The 26,648-nt window shown below is 27.5% G+C and overlaps 1 protein-coding gene across 3 annotated transcripts in view; it reads left to right on the top strand.

Annotated features, from left to right (window-relative positions):
- Positions 1-26,648, top strand: part of LOC144089307 (protein C19orf12 homolog) — a 40,550-nt gene that overhangs the window by 13,023 nt on the left and 879 nt on the right. The gene's annotated exons all lie outside the window — the stretch shown is intronic.

The following is a 26,648-nucleotide window of genomic DNA, read 5'->3' as shown; positions in this document are numbered from 1 at the left end:
TTAAAAAACGACATAGTATAGTAGGCTTTTTTTCATAAAAAACGACATAGTATAGTAAGGCTTTTTTTCATAAAAAACGACATAGTATAGTAAGGCTTTTTTCGTAAAAAAACGACATAGTATAGTAAGGCTTTTTCTCTTAAAAAACGACATAGTATAGCAAGGCTTTTTTCGTAAAAAAACGACATAGTATAGTAAGGCTTTTTCTCTTAAAAACGACATAGTATAGTAAGGCTTTTTTCTTAAAAAAACGACATAGTATAGTAAGGCTTTTTTTCATAAAAAACGACATAGTATAGTAAGGCTTTTTTTCATAAAAAACGACATAGTATAGTAAGGCTTTTTCTCTTAAAAACGACATAGTATAGTAAGGCTTTTTTCTTTAAAAAACGACATAGTATAGTAAGGCTTTTTTTTCATTAAAAAACGACATATTATAGTAAGGCTTTTTTTCATAAAAAACGACATAGTATAGTAAGGCTTTTTTGTAAAAAAAACGACATAGTATAGTAAGGCTTTTTCTCTTAAAAAACGACATAGTATAGTAAGGCTTTTTCTCTTAAAAAACGACATAGTATAGTAAGGCTTTTTCTCTTAAAAAACGACATAGTATAGTAAGGCTTTTTTTCATAAAAAACGACATAGTATAGTAAGGCTTTTTTTCATAAAAAACGACATAGTATAGTAAGGCTTTTTCTCTTAAAAAACGACATAGTATAGTAAGGCTTTTTCGTAAAAAACGACATAGTATAGTAAGGCTTTTTTTCTAAAAGCGACATAGTATAGTAAGGCTTATTTCTTAAAAAACGACATGGTATAGTAGGCTTTTTTTCATAAAAAACGACATAGTATAGTAAGGCTTTTTTTCATAAAAAACGACATAGTATAGTAAGGCTTTTTTTGTAAAAAAACGACACAGTATAGTAAGGCTTTTTCTCTTAAAAAACGACATAGTATAGTAAGGCTTTTTCTCTTAAAAAGCGACATAGTATAGTAAGGCTTTTTTCATAAAAAATACGACAGTGTATAGTAAGGCTTTTTTTTTCGTAAAAAATGACATAGTATAGTAAGGCTATTTCGTAAAAAAACGACACAGTATAGTAAGGCTTTTTTCGTAAAAAAACGACATAGTATAGTAAGGCTTTTTTTCTAAAAGCGACATAGTATAGTAAGGCTTTTTTCGTAAAAAACGACATAGTATATGTTACGTTTATCCTTAGGTATTTCCAAATTCAGCTTTCAATAAAAAAGGCATCTGTAGTCACATCACCATTTAATTCTTGCAAGAAGCGAATACATCCTCCCGCTCGTCCGATCAAGATTATTCTAACAACTCGAAGTCCGTTTCGCTAATTTATTCATAAGATTTTAACGCCATGCCCCACAGAAGTCTAAACATTCGTAGAGTCTCACAACAATTTTGTACAGTTATCAAAACAATTGTAGGTCCTGTCGAATCTTCCCAAGCGAGTTTCGATGCGAACCCTTCAGTGAAGAGGTGCTTCCCAAAACAGTCCAAGGTTCCCAAGAGCGCTTGTTGTGAGACCATCTTCCGAAGCCGAAAACAGTCCTCAGTTCCCAAGAGCACCTGTCGTGAGTCCTCCGAAGCCGAAAACAGTTCGCAGTTCCCAAGAGCAATTGTTGTGAGACCTCTCCATGCCCATGGCCATTCCCTGTCCTCTTGATGTGAACCACAGTCCTTATTTTAGCAAGGCATGCATTAAAATGGCTTTTATTAATGCCAATAACTCTAAAATAAAAGCACAGCGTTCAACACATATATATATTGTTTAATATTGTTACACATTTAGGATGAGCATTACAATTCCTAATAAGCAAATATATTGATTAATATAGTAAGCATGTTTATAATAAGGCTTTCTATTCCTAAATAAGCATTGCAAACACATTTATAATAATGATTACTCCAACAGTATAGTAAGGCTTTTTTTTCGTAAAAAACGACATAGTATAGTAAGGCTATTTCGTAAAAAACGACATAGTATAGTAAGGCTTTTTTTGTAAAAAAAAAACACAGTGTAGTAAGGCTTTTTTCGTAAAAAAACGACATAGTATAGTAAGGCTTTTTTCGTAAAAAACGACACAGTATAGTAAGGCTTTTTTCGTAAAAAAACGACATAGTATAGTAAGGCTTTTTTTCTAAAAGCGACATAGTATAGTAAGGCTTTTTTCGTAAAAAACGACATAGTATAGTAAGGTTTTTTTTGTAAAAAAAAATACCACATAGTATAGTAAGGCTTTTTTGTAAAAAAACGGCATAGTATAGTGAGGCTTTTTTCGTAAAAAACGACATAGTATAGTAAGGCTTTTTTTCATAAAAAACGACATAGTATAGTAAGGCTTTTTTTCATAAAAAACGACATAGTATAGTAAGGCTTTTTTCGTAAAAAAAACGACATAGTATAGTACGGCTTTTTCTCTTAAAAAACGACATAGTATAGTAAGGCTTTTTTTCATAAAAAAGGACATAGTATAGTAAGGCTTTTTCTCTTAAAAAAACGACATAGTATAGTAAGGCTTTTTCTCTTAAAAAAACGACATAGTATAGTAAGGCTTTTTTCATAAAAAAACGACATAGTATAGTAAGGCTTTTTTTATAAAAAACGACATAGTATAGTAAGGCTTTTTTTCATAAAAAACGACATGCTATAGTAAGGCTTTTTTTCATAAAAAACGACATAGTATAGTAAGGCTTTTTTAGTAAAAAAAACAACATAGTATAGTAAGGCTTTTTCTCTTAAAAAACGACATAGTATAGTAAGGCTTTTTCTCTTAAAAAACGACATAGTATAGTAAGGCTTTTTTTCATAAAAAACGACATAGTATAGTAAGGCTTTTTTCGTAAAAAAACGACATAGTATAGTAAGGCTTTTTCTCTTAAAAAACGACATAGTATAGTAAGGCTTTTTTTCATAAAAAACGACATAGTATAGTAAGGCTTTTTCTCTTAAAAAAACGACATAGTATAGTTAGGCTTTTTTCTTAAAAAAACGACATAGTATAGTAAGGCTTTTTTTCATAAAAAACGACATAGTATAGTAAGGCTTTTTTTCATAAAAAACGACATAGTATAGTAAGGCTTTTTTTCATAAAAAACGACATAGTATAGTAAGGCTTTTTTTCATAAAAAACGACATAGTATAGTATGGCTTTTTTTCGTAAAAAAACGACATAGTATAGTAAGGCTTTTTTCCCATAAAAAACGACGTAGTATAGTAAGGATTTTTTCATAAAAAACGACATAGTATAGTAAGGCTTTTTTTCATAAAAAACGACATAGTATAGTAAGGCTTTTTTTCATAAAAACGACATAGTATAGTAAGGCTTTTTTTCGTAAAAAAACGACATAGTATAGTAAGGCTTTTTCTCTTAAAAAACGATATAGTATAGTAAGGCTTTTTCTCTTAAAAAACGACATAGTATAGTAAGGCTTTTTTTCATAAAAAACGACATAGTATAGTAAGGCTTTTTTTCATAAAAAACGACATAGTATAGTAAGGCTTTTTTCGTAAAAAAAACGACATAGTATAGTAAGGCTTTATCTCTTAAAAAACGACATAGTATAGTAAGGCTTTTTTCGTAAAAAACGACATAGTATAGTAAGGTTTTTTTTGTAAAAAAAAATACCACATAGTATAGTAAGGCTTTTTTTGTAAAAAAACGGCATAGTATAGTAAGGCTTTTTTTCATAAAAAATGACATAGTATAGTAAGGCTTTTTTTCATAAAAAACGACATAGTATAGTAAGGCTTTTTTCGTAAAAAAAACGACATAGTATAGTACGGCTTTTTCTCTTAAAAAACGACATAGTATAGTAAGGCTTTTTTTCATAAAAAAGGACATAGTATAGTAAGGCTTTTTCTCTTAAAAAAACGACATAGTATAGTAAGGCTTTTTCTCTTAAAAAAACGACATAGTATAGTAAGGCTTTTTTCATAAAAAAACGACATAGTATAGTAAGGCTTTTTTTCATAAAAAACGACATAGTATAGTAAGGCTTTTTTTCATAAAAAACGACATGCTATAGTAAGGCTTTTTTTCATAAAAAACGACATAGTATAGTAAGGCTTTTTTAGTAAAAAAAACAACATAGTATAGTAAGGCTTTTTCTCTTAAAAAACGACATGGTATAGTAAGGCTTTTTCTCTTAAAAAACGACATAGTATAGTAAGGCTTTTTTTCATAAAAAACGACATAGTATAGTAAGGCTTTTTTCGTAAAAAAACGACATAGTATAGTAAGGCTTTTTCTCTTAAAAAACGACATAGTATAGTAAGGCTTTTTCTCTTAAAATACGACATAGTATAGTAAGGCTTTTTTTCATAAAAAACGACATAGTATAGTAAGGCTTTTTTTCATAAAAAACGACATAGTATAGTATGGCTTTTTTTCGTAAAAAAACGACATAGTATAGTAAGGCTTTTTTCCCATAAAAAACGACATAGTATAGTAAGGATTTTTTCATAAAAAACGACATAGTATAGTAAGGCTTTTTTTCATAAAAAACGACATAGTATAGTAAGGCTTTTTTTCATAAAAACGACATAGTATAGTAAGGCTTTTTTTCGTAAAAAAACGACATAGTATAGTAAGGCTTTTTCTCTTAAAAAACGACATAGTATAGTAAGGCTTTTTTTCATAAAAAACGACATAGTATAGTAAGGCTTTTTTTCATAAAAAACGACATAGTATAGTAAGGCTTTTTTCGTAAAAAAAAATGACATAGTATAGTAAGGCTTTATCTCTTAAAAAACGACATAGTATAGTAAGGCTTTTTTCGTAAAAAAACGACATAGTATAGTAAGGCTTTTTCTCTTAAAAAACGACATAGTATAGTAAGGCTTTTTTCTTAAAAAAAACGACATAGTATAGTAAGGCTTTTTTTCATAAAAAACGACATAGTATAGTAAGGGTTTTTTTTTCATAAAAAACGACAGTATAGTAAGGCTTTTTTCGTAAAAAAACGACATAGTATAGTAAGGCTTTTTCTCTTAAAAAACGACATAGTATAGTAAGGCTTTTTTCATAAAAAACGACATAGTATAGTAAGGCTTTTTCTCTTAAAAAAACGACATAGTATAGTAAGGCTTTTTCTCTTAAAAAAACGACATAGTATAGTAAGGCTTTTTTCGTAAAAAAACGACATAGTATAGTAAGGCTTTTTCTCTTAAAAAACGACATAGTATAGTAAGGCTTTTTTTCATAAAAAACGACATAGTATAGTAAGGCTTTTTTTCATAAAAACGACATAGTATAGTAAGGCTTTTTTTCATAAAAAACGACATAGTATAGTAAGGCTTTTTTCGTAAAAAAACGACATAGTATAGTAAGGCTTTTTCTCTTAAAAAACGACATAGTATAGTAAGGCTTTTTTCGTAAAAAAACGACATAGTATATTAAGGCTTTTTCTCTTAAAAAATGACATAGTATAGTAAGGCTTTTTTTCATAAAAAACGACATAGTATAGTAAGGCTTTTTTTCATAAAAACGACATAGTATAGTAAGGCTTTTTTTCATAAAAAACGACATAGTATAGTAAGGCTTTTTTTCATAAAAAACGACATAGTATAGTAAGGCTTTTTTCGTAAAAAAACGACATATTATAGTAAGGCTTTTTCTCTTAAAAAACGACATAGTATAGTAAGGCTTTTTTCTTAAAAAAAACGACATAGTATATTAAGGCTTTTTTTCATAAAAAACGACATAGTATAGTAAGGGTTTTTTCCCATAAAAAACGACATAGTATAGTAGGGCTTTTTTCATAAAAAAACGACATAGTATAGTAAGGCTTTTTTTCATAAAAAACGACATAGTATAGTAAGGCTTTTTTTCATAAAAAACGACATAGTATAGTAAGGCTTTTTTCGTAAAAAAACGACATAGTATATTAAGGCTTTTTCTCTTAAAAAACGACATAGTATAGTAAGGCTTTTTTTCATAAAAAACGACATAGTATAGTAAGGCTTTTTTTCATAAAAAACGACATAGTATAGTAAGGCTTTTTTCGTAAAAAAACGACATAGTATAGTAAGGCTTTTTCTCTTAAAAACGACATAGTATAGTAAGGCTTTTTTCTTAAAAAAACGACATAGTATAGTAAGGCTTTTTTTCATAAAAAACGACATAGTATAGTAAGGCTTTTTCTCTTAAAAAACGACATAGTATAGTAAGGCTTTTTCTCTTAAAAAACGACATAGTATAGTAAGGCTTTTTTCTTAAAAAAAACGACATAGTATAGTAAGGCTTTTTTTCATAAAAAACGACATAGTATAGTAAGGCTTTTTTTCATAAAAAACGACATAGTATATTATGGCTTTTTTCGTAAAAAAACGACATAGTATAGTAAGGCTTTTTCTCTTAAAAAACGACATAGTATAGTAAGGCTTTTTTTCATAAAAAACGACATAGTATAGTAAGGCTTTTTTTCATAAAAACGACATAGTATAGTAAGGCTTTTTTTCGTAAAAAAACGACATAGTATAGTAAGGCTTTTTCTCTTAAAAAACGACATAGTATAGTAAGGCTTTTTTTCATAAAAAACGACATAGTATAGTAAGGCTTTTTTTTCATAAAAAACGACATAGTATAGTAAGGCTTTTTTTCGTAAAAAAACGACATAGTATATTAAGGCTTTTTCTCTTAAAAAACGACATAGTATAGTAAGGCTTTTTTCTTAAAAAAACGACATAGTATAGTAAGGCTTTTTTTCATAAAAAACGACATAGTATAGTAAGGGTTTTTTCCCATAAAAAACGACATAGTATAGTAGGGCTTTTTTCATAAAAAAACGACATAGTATAGTAAGGCTTTTTTTCATAAAAAACGACATAGTATAGTAAGGCTTTTTTTCATAAAAAACGACATAGTATAGTAAGGCTTTTTTCGTAAAAAAACGACATAGTATAGTAAGGCTTTTTCTCTTAAAAAACGACATAGTATAGTAAGGCTTTTTTTTCATAAAAAACGACATAGTATAGTAAGGCTTTTTTCGTAAAAAAACGACATAGTATAGTAAGGCTTTTTTCGTAAAAAAACGACATAGTATAGTAAGGCTTTTTCTCTTAAAAACGACATAGTATAGTAAGGCTTTTTCTCTTAAAAAACGGCATAGTATAGTAAGGCTTTTTTCTTAAAAAAACGACATAGTATAGTAAGGCTTTTTTTCATAAAAACGACATAGTATAGTAAGGCTTTTTTTCATAAAAACGACATAGTATATTATGGCTTTTTTCGTAAAAAAACGACATAGTATAGTAAGGCTTTTTCTCTTAAAAAACGACATAGTATAGTAAGGCTTTTTTTCATAAAAAACGACATAGTATAGTAAGGCTTTTTTTTCATAAAAAACGACATAGTATAGTAAGGCTTTTTTCGTAAAAAAACGACATAGTATAGTAAGGCTTTTTCTCTTAAAAAACGACATAGTATAGTAAGGCTTTTTTCGTAAAAAAACGACATAGTATAGTAAGGCTTTTTCTCTTAAAAAACGACATAGTATAGTAAGGGTTTTTTCCCATAAAAAACGACATAGTATAGTAGGGCTTTTTTCATAAAAAAACGACATAGTATAGTAAGGCTTTTTTTCATAAAAAACGACATAGTATAGTAAGGCTTTTTTTCATAAAAAACGACATAGTATAGTAAGGCTTTTTTCGTAAAAAAACGACATAGTATAGTAAGGCTTTTTCTCTTAAAAAACGACATAGTATAGTAAGGCTTTTTTTTCATAAAAAACGACATAGTATAGTAAGGCTTTTTTTCATAAAAAACGACATAGTATAGTAAGGCTTTTTTCGTAAAAAAACGACATAGTATAGTAAGGCTTTTTCTCTTAAAAACGACATAGTATAGTAAGGCTTTTTTCTTAAAAAAACGACATAGTATAGTAAGGCTTTTTTTTCATAAAAAACGACATAGTATAGTAAGGCTTTTTCTCTTAAAAAACGACATAGTATAGTAAGGCTTTTTCTCTTAAAAAACGACATAGTATAGTAAGGCTTTTTTCTTAAAAAAACGACATAGTATAGTAAGGCTTTTTCTCTTAAAAAAACGACATAGTATAGTAAGGCTTTTTCTCTTAAAAAAACGACATAGTATAGTAAGGCTTTTTTCGTAAAAAAACGACATAGTATAGTAAGGCTTTTTCTCTTAAAAAACGACATAGTATAGTAAGGCTTTTTTTCATAAAAAACGACATAGTATAGTAAGGCTTTTTTTCATAAAAAACGACATAGTATAGTAAGGCTTTTTTCGTAAAAAAACGACATAGTATAGTAAGGCTTTTTTCGTAAAAAAACGACATAGTATAGTAAGGCTTTTTCTCTTAAAAAACGACATAGTATAGTAAGGCTTTTTTCGTAAAAAAACGACATAGTATATTAAGGCTTTTTCTCTTAAAAAACGACATAGTATAGTAAGGCTTTTTTCTTAAAAAAACGACATAGTATAGTAAGGCTTTTTTTCATAAAAAACGACATAGTATAGTAAGGGTTCTTTCCCATAAAAAACGACATAGTATAGTAGGGCTTTTTTCATAAAAAAACGACATAGTATAGTAAGGCTTTTTTTCATAAAAAACGACATAGTATAGTAAGGCTTTTTTTCATAAAAAACGACATAGTATAGTAAGGCTTTTTTCGTAAAAAAACGACATAGTATAGTAAGGCTTTTTCTCTTAAAAAACGACATAGTATAGTAAGGCTTTTTTTTTCATAAAAAACGACATAGTATAGTAAGGCTTTTTTTTCATAAAAAACGACATAGTATAGTAAGGCTTTTTTCGTAAAAAAACGACATAGTATAGTAAGGCTTTTTCTCTTAAAAACGACATAGTATAGTAAGGCTTTTTTCTTAAAAAAACGACATAGTATAGTAAGGCTTTTTTTCATAAAAAACGACATAGTATAGTAAGGCTTTTTCTCTTAAAAAACGACATAGTATAGTAAGGCTTTTTCTCTTAAAAAACGGCATAGTATAGTAAGGCTTTTTTCTTAAAAAAACGACATAGTATAGTAAGGCTTTTTTTCATAAAAACGACATAGTATAGTAAGGCTTTTTTTCATAAAAAACGACATAGTATATTATGGCTTTTTTCGTAAAAAAACGACATAGTATAGTAAGGCTTTTTCTCTTAAAAAACGACATAGTATAGTAAGGCTTTTTTTCATAAAAAACGACATAGTATAGTAAGGCTTTTTTTCATAAAAAACGACATAGTATAGTAAGGCTTTTTTCGTAAAAAAACGACATAGTATAGTAAGGCTTTTTCTCTTAAAAAACGACATAGTATAGTAAGGCTTTTTTCGTAAAAAAACGACATAGTATAGTAAGGCTTTTTCTCTTAAAAAACGACATAGTATAGTAAGGCTTTTTTTTCATAAAAAACGACATAGTATAGTAAGGCTTTTTTTTCATAAAAAACGACATAGTATAGTAAGGCTTTTTTCGTAAAAAAACGACATAGTATAGTAAGGCTTTTTCTCTTAAAAACGACATAGTATAGTAAGGCTTTTTTCTTAAAAAAACGACATAGTATAGTAAGGCTTTTTTTCATAAAAAACGACATAGTATAGTAAGGCTTTTTCTCTTAAAAAACGACATAGTATAGTAAGGCTTTTTCTCTTAAAAAACGGCATAGTATAGTAAGGCTTTTTCTCTTAAAAAACGACATAGTATAGTAAGGCTTTTTTTCATAAAAAACGACATAGTATAGTAAGGCTTTTTTTCATAAAAAACGACATAGTATAGTAAGGCTTTTTTCGTAAAAAAACGACATAGTATAGTAAGGCTTTTTCTCTTAAAAAACGACATAGTATAGTAAGGCTTTTTTCGTAAAAAAACGACATAGTATAGTAAGGCTTTTTCTCTTAAAAAACGACATAGTATAGTAAGGGTTTTTTCCCATAAAAAACGACATAGTATAGTAGGGCTTTTTTCATAAAAAAACGACATAGTATAGTAAGGCTTTTTTTCATAAAAAACGACATAGTATAGTAAGGCTTTTTTTCATAAAAAACGACATGCTATAGTAAGGCTTTTTTTCATAAAAAACGACATAGTATAGTAAGGCTTTTTTAGTAAAAAAACGACATAGTATAGTAAGGCTTTTTCTCTTAAAAAACGACATAGTATAGTAAGGCTTTTTTTCATAAAAAACGACATAGTATAGTAAGGCTTTTTTCGTAAAAAAACGACATAGTATAGTAAGGCTTTTTCTCTTAAAAAAGGACATAGTATAGTAAGGCTTTTTTTCATAAAAAACGACATAGTATAGTAAGGCTTTTTCTCTTAAAAAAAGACATAGTATAGTAAGGCTTTTTTCTTAAAAAAACGACATAGTATAGTAAGGCTTTTTTTCATAAAAAACGACATAGTATAGTAAGGCTTTTTTTCATAAAAAACGACATAGTATAGTAAGGCTTTTTTTCATAAAAAACGACATAGTATAGTATGGCTTTTTTTCGTAAAAAAACGACATAGTATAGTAAGGCTTTTTTCCCATAAAAAACGACATAGTATAGTAAGGCTTTTTTTCATAAAAAACGACATAGTATAGTAAGGCTTTTTTTCATAAAAACGACATAGTATAGTAAGGCTTTTTTTCGTAAAAAAACGACATAGTATAGTAAGGCTTTTTCTCTTAAAAAACGATATAGTATAGTAAGGCTTTTTTTCATAAAAAACGACATAGTATAGTAAGGCTTTTTTTCATAAAAAACGACATAGTATAGTAAGGCTTTTTTCGTAAAAAAACGACATAGTATAGTAAGGCTTTTTCTCTTAAAAAACGACATAGTATAGTAAGGCTTTTTTCGTAAAAAAACGACATAGTATAGTAAGGCTTTTTCCCTTAAAAAACGACATAGTATAGTAAGGCTTTTTTCTTAAAAAAACGACATAGTATAGTAAGGCTTTTTTCCCATAAAAAACGACATAGTATAGTAAGGATTTTTTCATAAAAAACGACATAGTATAGTAAGGCTTTTTTCGTAAAAAAACGACATAGTATAGTAAGGCTTTTTCTCTTAAAAAACGACATAGTATAGTAAGGCTTTTTTTTCATAAAAAACGACATAGTATAGTAAGGCTTTTTTTCATAAAAAACGACATAGTATAGTAAGGCTTTTTTTCATAAAAAACGACATAGTATAGTAAGGCTTTTTTCGTAAAAAAACGACATAGTATAGTAAGGCTTTTTCTCTTAAAAAACGACATAGTATAGTAAGGCTTTTTTCTTAAAAAAAACGACATAGTATATTAAGGCTTTTTTTCATAAAAAACGACATAGTATAGTAAGGGTTTTTTCCCATAAAAAACGACATAGTATAGTAGGGCTTTTTTCATAAAAAAACGACATAGTATAGTAAGGCTTTTTTTCATAAAAAACGACATAGTATAGTAAGGCTTTTTTTCATAAAAAACGACATAGTATAGTAAGGCTTTTTTCGTAAAAAAACGACATAGTATAGTAAGGCTTTTTCTCTTAAAAAACGACATAGTATAGTAAGGCTTTTTTTTTCATAAAAAACGACATAGTATAGTAAGGCTTTTTTTCATAAAAAACGACATAGTATAGTAAGGCTTTTTTCGTAAAAAAACGACATAGTATAGTAAGGCTTTTTCTCTTAAAAACGACATAGTATAGTAAGGCTTTTTTCTTAAAAAAACGACATAGTATAGTAAGGCTTTTTTTTCATAAAAAACGACATAGTATAGTAAGGCTTTTTCTCTTAAAAAACGACATAGTATAGTAAGGCTTTTTCTCTTAAAAAACGACATAGTATAGTAAGGCTTTTTTCTTAAAAAAACGACATAGTATAGTAAGCCTTTTTTTCATAAAAAACGACATAGTATAGTAAGGCTTTTTTTCATAAAAAACGACATAGTATATTATGGCTTTTTTCGTAAAAAAACGACATAGTATAGTAAGGCTTTTTCTCTTAAAAAACGACATAGTATAGTAAGGCTTTTTTTCATAAAAAACGACATAGTATAGTAAGGCTTTTTTTCATAAAAACGACATAGTATAGTAAGGCTTTTTTTCGTAAAAAAACGACATAGTATAGTAAGGCTTTTTCTCTTAAAAAACGACATAGTATAGTAAGGCTTTTTTTCATAAAAAACGACATAGTATAGTAAGGCTTTTTTTTCATAAAAAACGACATAGTATAGTAAGGCTTTTTTCGTAAAAAAACGACATAGTATAGTAAGGCTTTTTCTCTTAAAAAACGACATAGTATAGTAAGGCTTTTTTCGTAAAAAAACGACATAGTATATTAAGGCTTTTTCTCTTAAAAAACGACATAGTATAGTAAGGCTTTTTTCTTAAAAAAACGACATAGTATAGTAAGGCTTTTTTTCATAAAAAACGACATAGTATAGTAAGGGTTTTTTCCCATAAAAAACGACATAGTATAGTAGGGCTTTTTTCATAAAAAAACGACATAGTATAGTAAGGCTTTTTTTCATAAAAAACGACATAGTATAGTAAGGCTTTTTTTCATAAAAAACGACATAGTATAGTAAGGCTTTTTTCGTAAAAAAACGACATAGTATAGTAAGGCTTTTTCTCTTAAAAACGACATAGTATAGTAAGGCTTTTTTTTCATAAAAAACGACATAGTATAGTAAGGCTTTTTTTCATAAAAAACGACATAGTATAGTAAGGCTTTTTTCGTAAAAAAACGACATAGTATAGTAAGGCTTTTTCTCTTAAAAACGACATAGTATAGTAAGGCTTTTTTCTTAAAAAAACGACATAGTATAGTAAGGCTTTTTTTCATAAAAAACGACATAGTATAGTAAGGCTTTTTCTCTTAAAAAACGACATAGTATAGTAAGGCTTTTTCTCTTAAAAAACGACATAGTATAGTAAGGCTTTTTTCTTAAAAAAACGACATAGTATAGTAAGGCTTTTTTTCATAAAAACGACATAGTATAGTAAGGCTTTTTTTCATAAAAAACGACATAGTATATTATGGCTTTTTTCGTAAAAAAACGACATAGGCTTTTTCTCTTAAAAAACGACATAGTATAGTAAGGCTTTTTTTTATAAAAAACGACATAGTATAGTAAGGCTTTTTCTCTTAAAAAACGACATAGTATAGTAAGGCTTTTTTCGTAAAAAAATGACATAGTATAGTAAGGCTTTTTCTCTTAAAAAACGACATAGTATAGTAAGGGTTTTTTCCCATAAAAAACGACATAGTATAGTAGGGCTTTTTTCATAAAAAAACGACATAGTATAGTAAGGCTTTTTTTCATAAAAAACGACATAGTATAGTAAGGCTTTTTTTCATAAAAAACGACATGCTATAGTAAGGCTTTTTTTCATAAAAAACGACATAGTATAGTAAGGCTTTTTTAGTAAAAAAAACGACATAGTATAGTAAGGCTTTTTCTCTTAAAAAACGACATAGTATAGTAAGGCTTTTTTTCATAAAAAACGACATAGTATAGTAAGGCTTTTTTCGTAAAAAAACGACATAGTATAGTAAGGCTTTTTCTCTTAAAAAAGGACATAGTATAGTAAGGCTTTTTTTCATAAAAAACGACATAGTATAGTAAGGCTTTTTCTCTTAAAAACGACATAGTATAGTAAGGCTTTTTTCTTAAAAAAACGACATAGTATAGTAAGGCTTTTTTTCATAAAAAACGACATAGTATAGTAAGGCTTTTTTTCATAAAAAACGACATAGTATAGTAAGGCTTTTTTTCATAAAAAACGACATAGTATAGTATGGCTTTTTTTCGTAAAAAAACGACATAGTATAGTAAGGCTTTTTTCCCATAAAAAACGACATAGTATAGTAAGGCTTTTTTTCATAAAAAACGACATAGTATAGTAAGGCTTTTTTTCATAAAAACGACATAGTATAGTAAGGCTTTTTTTCGTAAAAAAACGACATAGTATAGTAAGGCTTTTTCTCTTAAAAAACGATATAGTATAGTAAGGCTTTTTTTCATAAAAAACGACATAGTATAGTAAGGCTTTTTTTCATAAAAAACGACATAGTATAGTAAGGCTTTTTTCGTAAAAAAACGACATAGTATAGTAAGGCTTTTTCTCTTAAAAAACGACATAGTATAGTAAGGCTTTTTTCGTAAAAAAACGACATAGTATAGTAAGGCTTTTTCCCTTAAAAAACGACATAGTATAGTAAGGCTTTTTTCTTAAAAAAACGACATAGTATAGTAAGGGTTTTTTCCCATAAAAAACGACATAGTATAGTAGGGCTTTTTTCATAAAAAAAACGACATAGTATAGTAAGGCTTTTTTTCATAAAAAACGACATAGTATAGTAAGGCTTTTTTTCATAAAAAACGACATAGTATAGTAAGGCTTTTTTCGTAAAAAACGACATAGTATAGTAAGGCTTTTTCTCTTAAAAAACGACATAGTATAGTAAGGCTTTTTTTTCATAAAAAACGACATAGTATAGTAAGGCTTTTTTTCATAAAAAACGACATAGTATAGTAAGGCTTTTTTCGTAAAAAAACGACATAGTATAGTAAGGCTTTTTCTCTTAAAAACGACATGGTATAGTAAGGCTTTTTTCTTAAAAAAACGACATAGTATTGTAAGGCTTTTTTTCATAAAAAACGACATAGTATAGTAAGGCTTTTTTGTAAAAAAACGACATAGTATAGTAAGGCTTTTTCTCTTAAAAAACAACAGTATAGTAAGGCTTTTTTCTTAAAAAAACGACATAGTATAGTAAGGCTTTTTTTCATAAAAAACGACATAGTATAGTAAGGCTTTTTTTCATAAAAAATGACATAGTATAGTATGGCTTTTTTCGTAAAAAAACGACATAGTATAGTAAGGCTTTTTCTCTTAAAAAACGACATAGTATAGTAAGGCTTTTTTTCATAAAAAACGACATAGTATAGTAAGGCTTTTTTTCATAAAAAACGACATAGTATAGTAAGGCTTTTTTCGTAAAAAAACGACATAGTATAGTAAGGCTTTTTCTCTTAAAAAACGACATAGTATAGTAAGGCTTTTTTCGTAAAAAAACGACATAGTATAGTAAGGCTTTTTTCGTAAAAAAACGACATAGTATAGTAAGGCTTTTTCTCTTAAAAAACGACATAGTATAGTAAGGCTTTTTTTTTTCATAAAAAACGACATAGTATAGTAAGGCTTTTTTTCATAAAAAACGACATAGTATAGTAAGGGTTTTTTCCCATAAAAAACGACATAGTATAGTAGGGCTTTTTTCATAAAAAAACGACATAGTATAGTAAGGCTTTTTTTCATAAAAAACGACATAGTATAGTAAGGCTTTTTTTCATAAAAAACGACATAGTATAGTAAGGCTTTTTTCGTAAAAAACGACATAGTATAGTAAGGCTTTTTCTCTTAAAAAACGACATAGTATAGTAAGGCTTTTTTTTCATAAAAAACGACATAGTATAGTAAGGCTTTTTTTCATAAAAAACGACATAGTATAGTAAGGCTTTTTTCGTAAAAAAACGACATAGTATAGTAAGGCTTTTTCTCTTAAAAACGACATAGTATAGTAAGGCTTTTTTCTTAAAAAAACGACATAGTATTGTAAGGCTTTTTTTCATAAAAAACGACATAGTATAGTAAGGCTTTTTTGTAAAAAAACGACATAGTATAGTAAGGCTTTTTCTCTTAAAAAACAACAGTATAGTAAGGCTTTTTTCTTAAAAAAACGACATAGTATAGTAAGGCTTTTTTTCATAAAAAAACGACATAGTATAATAAGGCTTTTTTTCATAAAAAATGACATAGTATAGTATGGCTTTTTTCGTAAAAAAACGACATAGTATAGTAAGGCTTTTTCTCTTAAAAAACGACATAGTATAGTAAGGCTTTTTTTCATAAAAAACGACATAGTATAGTAAGGCTTTTTTTCATAAAAAACGACATAGTATAGTAAGGCTTTTTTCGTAAAAAAACGACATAGTATAGTAAGGCTTTTTCTCTTAAAAAACGACATAGTATAGTAAGGCTTTTTCTCTTAAAAAACGACATAGTATAGTAAGGCTTTTTTCCCATAAAAAACGACATAGTATAGTAGGGCTTTTTTCATAAAAAAACGATATAGTATAGTAAGGCTTTTTTTCATAAAAAACGACATAGTATAGTAAGGCTTTTTTTCATAAAAAACGACATAGTATAGTAAGGCTTTTTTCGTAAAAAAACGACATAGTATAGTAAGGCTTTTTCTCTTAAAAAACGACATAGTATAGTAAGGCTTTTTTCGTAAAAAAACGACATAGTATAGTAAGGCTTTTTTCGTAAAAAAACGACATAGTATAGTAAGGCTTTTTCTCTTAAAAAACGACATAGTATAGTAAGGGTTTTTTCCCATAAAAAACGACATAGTATAGTAGGGCTTTTTTCATAAAAAAACGATATAGTATAGTAAGGCTTTTTTTCATAAAAAACGACATAGTATAGTAAGGCTTTTTTTCATAAAAAACGACATAGTATAGTAAGGCTTTTTTCGTAAAAAAACGACATAGTATAGTAAGGCTTTTTTCTTAAAAAAACGACATAGTATAGTAAGGCTTTTTTTCATAAAAAACGACATAGTATAGTAAGGCTTTTTTGTAAAAAAACGACATAGTATAGTAAGACTTTTTCTCTTAAAAAACAACATAGTATAGTATGGCTTTTTCTCTTAAAAAACGACATAGTATAGTAAGGCTTTTTCTCTTAAAAAACGACATAGTATAGTAAGGCTTTTTTTCTTAAAAAAACGACATAGTATAGTAAGGCTTTTTTCGTAAAAAAACGACATAGTATAGTAAGTAAGGCTTTTTCTCTTAAAAAAGGACAGTATAGTAAGGCTTTTTTTCATAAAAAACGACATAGTATAGTAAGGCTTTTTCTCTTAAAAAAACGACATAGTATAGTAAGGCTTTTTTTCATAAAAACGACATAGTATAGTAAGGCTTTTTTTCATAAAAAACGACATAGTATAGTAAGGCTTTTTTTCATAAAAAACGACATAGTATAGTATGGCTTTTTTTCGTAAAAAAACGACATAGTATAGTAAGGCTTTTTTCCCATAAAAAACGACATAGTATAGTAAGGCTTTTTTTCATAAAAAACGACATAGTATAGTAAGGCTTTTTGTCTCAAAAAAAACGACATAGTATAGTAAGGCTTTTTCTCTTAAAAAAACGACATAGTATAGTAAGGCTTTTTTCATAAAAAAACGACATAGTATAGTAAGGCTTTTTCTCTTAAAAAACGACATAGTATAGTAAGGCTTTTTTTCATAAAAAACGACATAGTATAGTAAGGCTTTTTTTCATAAAAAACGACATAGTATAGTAAGGCTTTTTTCGTAAAAAACGACATAGTATAGTAAGGCTTTTTCTCTTAAAAAACAACATAGTATAGTAAGGCTTTTTTCGTAAAAAAACGACATAGTATAGTAAGGCTTTTTGTCTTAAAAAACAACATAGTATAGTAAGGCTTTTTCCTTAAAAAATCGACATAGTATAGTAAGGCTTTTTTTCATAAAAAAACGACATAGTATAGTAAGGCTTTTTGTCTTAAAAAACAACATAGTATAGTAAGGCTTTTTCCTTAAAAAATCGACATAGTATAGTAAGGCTTTTTTTCATAAAAAAACGACATAGTATAGTAAGGCTTTTTCTCTTAAAAACGACATAGTATAGTAAGGCTTTTTTCTTTAAAAAACGACATAGTATAGTAAGGCTTTTTCTCTTAAAAAAACGACATAGTATAGTAAGGCTTTTTTCTCTTAAAAACGACATAGTATAGTAAGGCTTTTTTCTTAAAAAAACGACATAGTATAGTAAGGCTTTTTTTCATAAAAAACGACATAGTATAGTAAGGCTTTTTTTCATAAAAAACGACATAGTATAGTAAGGCTTTTTGTCTCAAAAAAAACGACATAGTATAGTAAGGCTTTTTCTCTTAAAAAAACGACATAGTATAGTAAGGCTTTTTTCATAAAAAAACGACATAGTATAGTAAGGCTTTTTCTCTTAAAAAACGACATAGTATAGTAAGGCTTTTTTTCATAAAAAACGACATAGTATAGTAAGGCTTTTTTTCATAAAAAACGACATAGTATAGTAAGGCTTTTTTCGTAAAAAACGACATAGTATAGTAAGGCTTTTTCTCTTAAAAAACAACATAGTATAGTAAGGCTTTTTTCGTAAAAAAACGACATAGTATAGTAAGGCTTTTTGTCTTAAAAAACAACATAGTATAGTAAGGCTTTTTCCTTAAAAAATCGACATAGTATAGTAAGGCTTTTTTTCATAAAAAAACGACATAGTATAGTAAGGCTTTTTGTCTTAAAAAACAACATAGTATAGTAAGGCTTTTTCCTTAAAAAATCGACATAGTATAGTAAGGCTTTTTTTCATAAAAAAACGACATAGTATAGTAAGGCTTTTTCTCTTAAAAACGACATAGTATAGTAAGGCTTTTTTCTTTAAAAAACGACATAGTATAGTAAGGCTTTTTCTCTTAAAAAAACGACATAGTATAGTAAGGCTTTTTTCTCTTAAAAACGACATAGTATAGTAAGGCTTTTTTCTTAAAAAAACGACATAGTATAGTAAGGCTTTTTTTCATAAAAAACGACATAGTATAGTAAGGCTTTTTTTCATAAAAAACGACATAGTATAGTAAGGCTTTTTCTCTTAAAAAAACGACATAGTATAGTAAGGCTTTTTTCGTAAAAAAAACGACATAGTATAGTAAGGCTTTTTCTCTTAAAAAACGACATAGTATAGTAAGGCTTTTTTTCATAAAAAACGACATTTTATAGTAAGGCTTTTTTTCATAAAAAACGACATAGTATAGTAAGGCTTTTTCTCTTAAAAAAACGACATAGTATAGTAAGGCTTTTTTCTTTAAAAAACGACATAGTATAGTAAGGCTTTTTTTTAATAAAAAACGACATAGTATAGTAAGGCTTTTTTTCATAAAAAACGACATAGTATAGTAAGGCTTTTTTCGTAAAAAAACGACATAGTATAGTAAGGCTTTTTCTCTTAAAAAACGACATAGTATAGTAAGGCTTTTTTTCATAAAAAACGACATAGTATAGTAAGGCTTTTTTCGTAAAAAACGACATAGTATAGTAAGGCTTTTTCTCTTAAAAAACAACATAGTATAGTAAGGCTTTTTTCGTAAAAAAACGACATAGTATAGTAAGGCTTTTTGTCTTAAAAAACAACATAGTATAGTAAGGCTTTTTCCTTAAAAAATCGACATAGTATAGTAAGGCTTTTTTTCATAAAAAACGACATAGTATAGTAAGGCTTTTTCTCTTAAAAAAACGACATAGTATAGTAAGGCTTTTTCTCTTAAAAAAACGACATAGTATAGTAAGGCTTTTTTCGTAAAAAAACGACATAGTATAGTAAGGCTTTTTTCCCATAAAAAACGACATAGTATAGTAGGGCTTTTTTTCCATAAAAAACGACATAGTATAGTAAGTTTTTTTTCGTAAAAAAACGACATAGTATAGTAAGGCTTTTTCTCTTAAAAACGACATAGTATAGTAAGGCTTTTTTCTTAAAAAAACGACATAGTATAGTAAGGCTTTTTCTCTTAAAAAACGACATAGTATAGTAAGGCTTTTTCTCTTAAAAAAACGACATAGTATAGTAAGGCTTTTTTCGTAAAAAAAACGACATAGTATAGTAAGGCTTTTTCTCTTAAAAAATGACATAGTATAGTAAGGCTTTTTTTCATAAAAAACGACATAGTATAGTAAGGCTTTTTTTCATAAAAAACGACATAGTATAGTAAGGCTTTTTCTCTTAAAAAAACGACATAGTATAGTAAGGCTTTTTTCTTTAAAAAACGACATAGTATAGTAAGGCTTTTTTTCATAAAAAACGACATAGTATAGTAAGGCTTTTTTTCATAAAAAACGACATAGTATAGTAAGGCTTTTTTCGTAAAAAAACGACATAGTATAGTAAGGCTTTTTCTCTTAAAAAACGACATAGTATAGTAAGGCTTTTTTTCATAAAAAACGACATAGTATAGTAAGGCTTTTTTTCATAAAAAACGACATAGTATAGTAAGGCTTTTTTCGTAAAAAACGACATAGTATAGTAAGGCTTTTTCTCTTAAAAAACAACATAGTATAGTAAGGCTTTTTTCGTAAAAAAACGACATAGTATAGTAAGGCTTTTTGTCTTAAAAAACAACATAGTATAGTAAGGCTTTTTCCTTAAAAAATCGACATAGTATAGTAAGGCTTTTTTTCATAAAAAACGACATAGTATAGTAAGGCTTTTTTCGTAAAAAAAACGACATAGTATAGAGAGGCTTTTTTCGTAAAAAAAAACGACATAGTATAGTAAGGCTTTTTTCGTAAAAAAAACGACATAGTATAGTAAGGCTTTTTTTCATAAATAACGACATAGTATAGTAAGGCTTTTTTCGTAAAAAAAACGACATAGTATAGTAAGGCTTTTTTCGTAAAAAAAATGACATAGTATAGTAAGGCTTTTTTCTTAAAAAAAACGACATAGTATAGTAAGGCTTTTTTTCATAAAAAACGACATAGTATAGTAAGGCTTTTTCTCTTAAAAAAACGACATAGTATAGTAAGGCTTTTTTCGTAAAAAAAACGACATAGTATAGTAAGGCTTTTTCTCTTAAAAAACGACATAGTATAGTAAGGCTTTTTTTCATAAAAAACGACATAGTATAGTAAGGCTTTTTTTCATAAAAAACGACATAGTATAGTAAGGCTTTTTCTCTTAAAAAAACGGCATAGTATAGTAAGGCTTTTTTCTTTAAAAAACGACATAGTATAGTAAGGCTTTTTCTCTTAAAAAACGACATAGTATAGTAAGGCTTTTTTTCATAAAAAACGACATAGTATAGTAAGGCTTTTTTCGTAAGATAACGACATAGTAAAGTAAGGCTTTTTCTCTTAAAAAACGACATAGTATAGTAAGGCTTTTTTTCATAAAAAACGACATAGTATAGTAAGGCTTTTTTTCATAAAAAACGACATAGTATAGTAAGGCTTTTTTTCATAAAAAACGACATAGTATAGTAAGGCTTTTTCTCTTAAAAAACGACATAGTATAGTAAGGGTTTTTTCCCATAAAAAACGACATAGTATAGTAGGGCTTTTTTCATAAAAAAACGATATAGTATAGTAAGGCTTTTTTTCATAAAAAACGACATAGTATAGTAAGGCTTTTTTTCATAAAAAACGACATAGTATAGTAAGGCTTTTTTCGTAAAAAAACGACATAGTATAGTAAGGCTTTTTCTCTTAAAAAACGACATAGTATAGTAAGGCTTTTTCTCTTAAAAAACGACATAGTATAGTAAGGCTTTTTTTCATAAAAAACGACATAGTATAGTAAGGGTTTTTTCCCATAAAAAACGACATAGTATAGTAGGGCTTTTTTCATAAAAAAACGACATAGTATAGTAAGGCTTTTTTTCATAAAAAACGACATAGTATAGTAAGGCTTTTTTTCATAAAAAACGACATAGTATAGTAAGGCTTTTTTCGTAAAAAACGACATAGTATAGTAAGGCTTTTTCTCTTAAAAAACGACATAGTATAGTAAGGCTTTTTTTTCATAAAAAACGACATAGTATAGTAAGGCTTTTTTCGTAAAAAAACGACATAGTATAGTAAGGCTTTTTCTCTTAAAAACGACATAGTATAGTAAGGCTTTTTTCTTAAAAAAACGACATAGTATTGTAAGGCTTTTTTTCATAAAAAACGACATAGTATAGTAAGGCTTTTTTGTAAAAAAACGACATAGTATAGTAAGGCTTTTTCTCTTAAAAAACAACAGTATAGTAAGGCTTTTTTCTTAAAAAAACGACATAGTATAGTAAGGCTTTTTTTCATAAAAAACGACATAGTATAATAAGGCTTTTTTTCATAAAAAATGACATAGTATAGTATGGCTTTTTTCGTAAAAAAACGACATAGTATAGTAAGGCTTTTTCTCTTAAAAAACGACATAGTATAGTAAGGCTTTTTTTCATAAAAAACGACATAGTATAGTAAGGCTTTTTTTCATAAAAAACGACATAGTATAGTAAGGCTTTTTTCGTAAAAAAACGACATAGTATAGTAAGGCTTTTTCTCTTAAAAAACGACATAGTATAGTAAGGCTTTTTTCGTAAAAAAACGACATAGTATAGTAAGGCTTTTTTCGTAAAAAAACGACATAGTATAGTAAGGCTTTTTCTCTTAAAAAACGACATAGTATAGTAAGGGTTTTTTCCCATAAAAAACGACATAGTATAGTAGGGCTTTTTTCATAAAAAAACGATATAGTATAGTAAGGCTTTTTTTCATAAAAAACGACATAGTATAGTAAGGCTTTTTTTCATAAAAAACGACATAGTATAGTAAGGCTTTTTTCGTAAAAAAACGACATAGTATAGTAAGGCTTTTTCTCTTAAAAAACGACATAGTATAGTAAGGCTTTTTTCGTAAAAAAACGACATAGTATAGTAAGGCTTTTTCTCTTAAAAAACGACATAGTATAGTAAGGGTTTTTTCCCATAAAAAACGACATAGTATAGTAGGGCTTTTTTCATAAAAAAACGATATAGTATAGTAAGGCTTTTTTTCATAAAAAACGACATAGTATAGTAAGGCTTTTTTTCATAAAAAACGACATAGTATAGTAAGGCTTTTTTCGTAAAAAAACGACATAGTATAGTAAGGCTTTTTTCGTAAAAAAACGACATAGTATAGTAAGGCTTTTTTTCATAAAAAACGACATAGTATAGTAAGGCTTTTTTGTAAAAAAACGACATAGTATAGTAAGACTTTTTCTCTTAAAAAACAACATAGTATAGTATGGCTTTTTCTCTTAAAAAACGACATAGTATAGTAAGGCTTTTTCTCTTAAAAAACGACATAGTATAGTAAGGCTTTTTTTCTTAAAAAAACGACATAGTATAGTAAGGCTTTTTTCGTAAAAAAACGACATAGTATAGTAAGTAAGGCTTTTTCTCTTAAAAAAGGACAGTATAGTAAGGCTTTTTTTCATAAAAAACGACATAGTATAGTAAGGCTTTTTCTCTTAAAAAAACGACATAGTATAGTAAGGCTTTTTTTCATAAAAACGACATAGTATAGTAAGGCTTTTTTTCATAAAAAACGACATAGTATAGTAAGGCTTTTTTTCATAAAAAACGACATAGTATAGTATGGCTTTTTTTCGTAAAAAAACGACATAGTATAGTAAGGCTTTTTTCCCATAAAAAACGACATAGTATAGTAAGGCTTTTTTTCATAAAAAACGACATAGTATAGTAAGGCTTTTTGTCTCAAAAAAAACGACATAGTATAGTAAGGCTTTTTTCATAAAAAAACGACATAGTATAGTAAGGCTTTTTCTCTTAAAAAACGACATAGTATAGTAAGGCTTTTTTTCATAAAAAACGACATAGTATAGTAAGGCTTTTTTTCATAAAAAACGACATAGTATAGTAAGGCTTTTTTCGTAAAAAACGACATAGTATAGTAAGGCTTTTTCTCTTAAAAAACAACATAGTATAGTAAGGCTTTTTTCGTAAAAAAACGACATAGTATAGTAAGGCTTTTTGTCTTAAAAAACAACATAGTATAGTAAGGCTTTTTCCTTAAAAAATCGACATAGTATAGTAAGGCTTTTTTTCATAAAAAAACGACATAGTATAGTAAGGCTTTTTGTCTTAAAAAACAACATAGTATAGTAAGGCTTTTTCCTTAAAAAATCGACATAGTATAGTAAGGCTTTTTTTCATAAAAAAACGACATAGTATAGTAAGGCTTTTTCTCTTAAAAACGACATAGTATAGTAAGGCTTTTTTCTTTAAAAAACGACATAGTATAGTAAGGCTTTTTCTCTTAAAAAAACGACATAGTATAGTAAGGCTTTTTTCTCTTAAAAACGACATAGTATAGTAAGGCTTTTTTCTTAAAAAAACGACATAGTATAGTAAGGCTTTTTTTCATAAAAAACGACATAGTATAGTAAGGCTTTTTTTCATAAAAAACGACATAGTATAGTAAGGCTTTTTCTCTTAAAAAAACGACATAGTATAGTAAGGCTTTTTTCGTAAAAAAAACGACATAGTATAGTAAGGCTTTTTCTCTTAAAAAACGACATAGTATAGTAAGGCTTTTTTTCATAAAAAACGACATTTTATAGTAAGGCTTTTTTTCATAAAAAACGACATAGTATAGTAAGGCTTTTTCTCTTAAAAAAACGACATAGTATAGTAAGGCTTTTTTCTTTAAAAAACGACATAGTATAGTAAGGCTTTTTTTTAATAAAAAACGACATAGTATAGTAAGGCTTTTTTTCATAAAAAACGACATAGTATAGTAAGGCTTTTTTCGTAAAAAAACGACATAGTATAGTAAGGCTTTTTCTCTTAAAAAACGACATAGTATAGTAAGGCTTTTTTTCATAAAAAACGACATAGTATAGTAAGGCTTTTTTCGTAAAAAACGACATAGTATAGTAAGGCTTTTTCTCTTAAAAAACAACATAGTATAGTAAGGCTTTTTTCGTAAAAAAACGACATAGTATAGTAAGGCTTTTTGTCTTAAAAAACAACATAGTATAGTAAGGCTTTTTCCTTAAAAAATCGACATAGTATAGTAAGGCTTTTTTTCATAAAAAACGACATTGTATAGTAAGGCTTTTTTCGTAAAAAAAACGACATAGTATAGAGAGGCTTTTTTCGTAAAAAAAACGACATAGTATAGTAAGGCTTTTTCTCTTAAAAAAACGACATAGTATAGTAAGGCTTTTTCTCTTAAAAAAACGACATAGTATAGTAAGGCTTTTTTCGTAAAAAAACGACATAGTATAGTAAGGCTTTTTTCCCATAAAAAACGACATAGTATAGTAGGGCTTTTTTTCCATAAAAAACGACATAGTATAGTAAGTTTTTTTTCGTAAAAAAACGACATAGTATAGTAAGGCTTTTTCTCTTAAAAACGACATAGTATAGTAAGGCTTTTTTCTTAAAAAAACGACATAGTATAGTAAGGCTTTTTCTCTTAAAAAACGACATAGTATAGTAAGGCTTTTTCTCTTAAAAAAACGACATAGTATAGTAAGGCTTTTTTCGTAAAAAAAACGACATAGTATAGTAAGGCTTTTTCTCTTAAAAAATGACATAGTATAGTAAGGCTTTTTTTCATAAAAAACGACATAGTATAGTAAGGCTTTTTTTCATAAAAAACGACATAGTATAGTAAGGCTTTTTCTCTTAAAAAAACGACATAGTATAGTAAGGCTTTTTTCTTTAAAAAACAACATAGTATAGTAAGGCTTTTTTTCATAAAAAACGACATAGTATAGTAAGGCTTTTTTTTCATAAAAAACGACATAGTATAGTAAGGCTTTTTTCGTAAAAAAACGACATAGTATAGTAAGGCTTTTTCTCTTAAAAAACGACATAGTATAGTAAGGCTTTTTTTCATAAAAAACGACATAGTATAGTAAGGCTTTTTTTCATAAAAAACGACATAGTATAGTAAGGCTTTTTTCGTAAAAAACGACATAGTATAGTAAGGCTTTTTCTCTTAAAAAACAACATAGTATAGTAAGGCTTTTTTCGTAAAAAAACGACATAGTATAGTAAGGCTTTTTGTCTTAAAAAACAACATAGTATAGTAAGGCTTTTTCCTTAAAAAATCGACATAGTATAGTAAGGCTTTTTTTCATAAAAAACGACATAGTATAGTAAGGCTTTTTTCGTAAAAAAAACGACATAGTATAGAGAGGCTTTTTTCGTAAAAAAAAACGACATAGTATAGTAAGGCTTTTTTCGTAAAAAAAACGACATAGTATAGTAAGGCTTTTTTTCATAAATAACGACATAGTATAGTAAGGCTTTTTTCGTAAAAAAAACGACATAGTATAGTAAGGCTTTTTTCGTAAAAAAAATGACATAGTATAGTAAGGCTTTTTTCTTAAAAAAAACGACATAGTATAGTAAGGCTTTTTTTCATAAAAAACGACATAGTATAGTAAGGCTTTTTCTCTTAAAAAAACGACATAGTATAGTAAGGCTTTTTTCGTAAAAAAAACGACATAGTATAGTAAGGCTTTTTCTCTTAAAAAACGACATAGTATAGTAAGGCTTTTTTTCATAAAAAACGACATAGTATAGTAAGGCTTTTTTTCATAAAAAACGACATAGTATAGTAAGGCTTTTTCTCTTAAAAAAACGGCATAGTATAGTAAGGCTTTTTTCTTTAAAAAACGACATAGTATAGTAAGGCTTTTTCTCTTAAAAAACGACATAGTATAGTAAGGCTTTTTTTCATAAAAAACGACATAGTATAGTAAGGCTTTTTTCGTAAGATAACGACATAGTAAAGTAAGGCTTTTTCTCTTAAAAAACGACATAGTATAGTAAGGCTTTTTTTCTAAAAGCGAAATAGTCTAGTAGGGCTTATTTAGTAAAAAACGACATACTATGTCGTTTTTTACTAAATAAGCCCTACTAGACTATGTCGCTTTTAGAAAAAAAGCCTTACTATACTATGTCGTTTATTTAAGGCTTTTTTCGTAAAAAAAACGACATAGTATAGTAAGGCTTTTTTCGTAAAAAAAAAACGACATAGTATAGCAAGGCTTTTTTG

This window comes from Stigmatopora argus, chromosome 2 (assembly GCF_051989625.1).
Source record: "Stigmatopora argus isolate UIUO_Sarg chromosome 2, RoL_Sarg_1.0, whole genome shotgun sequence".
Classification (NCBI taxonomy): domain Eukaryota; kingdom Metazoa; phylum Chordata; class Actinopteri; order Syngnathiformes; family Syngnathidae; genus Stigmatopora; species Stigmatopora argus.
Note: the sequence above shows the minus strand (reverse complement) of the source record. Positions and strands in the feature narration are given on the sequence as shown.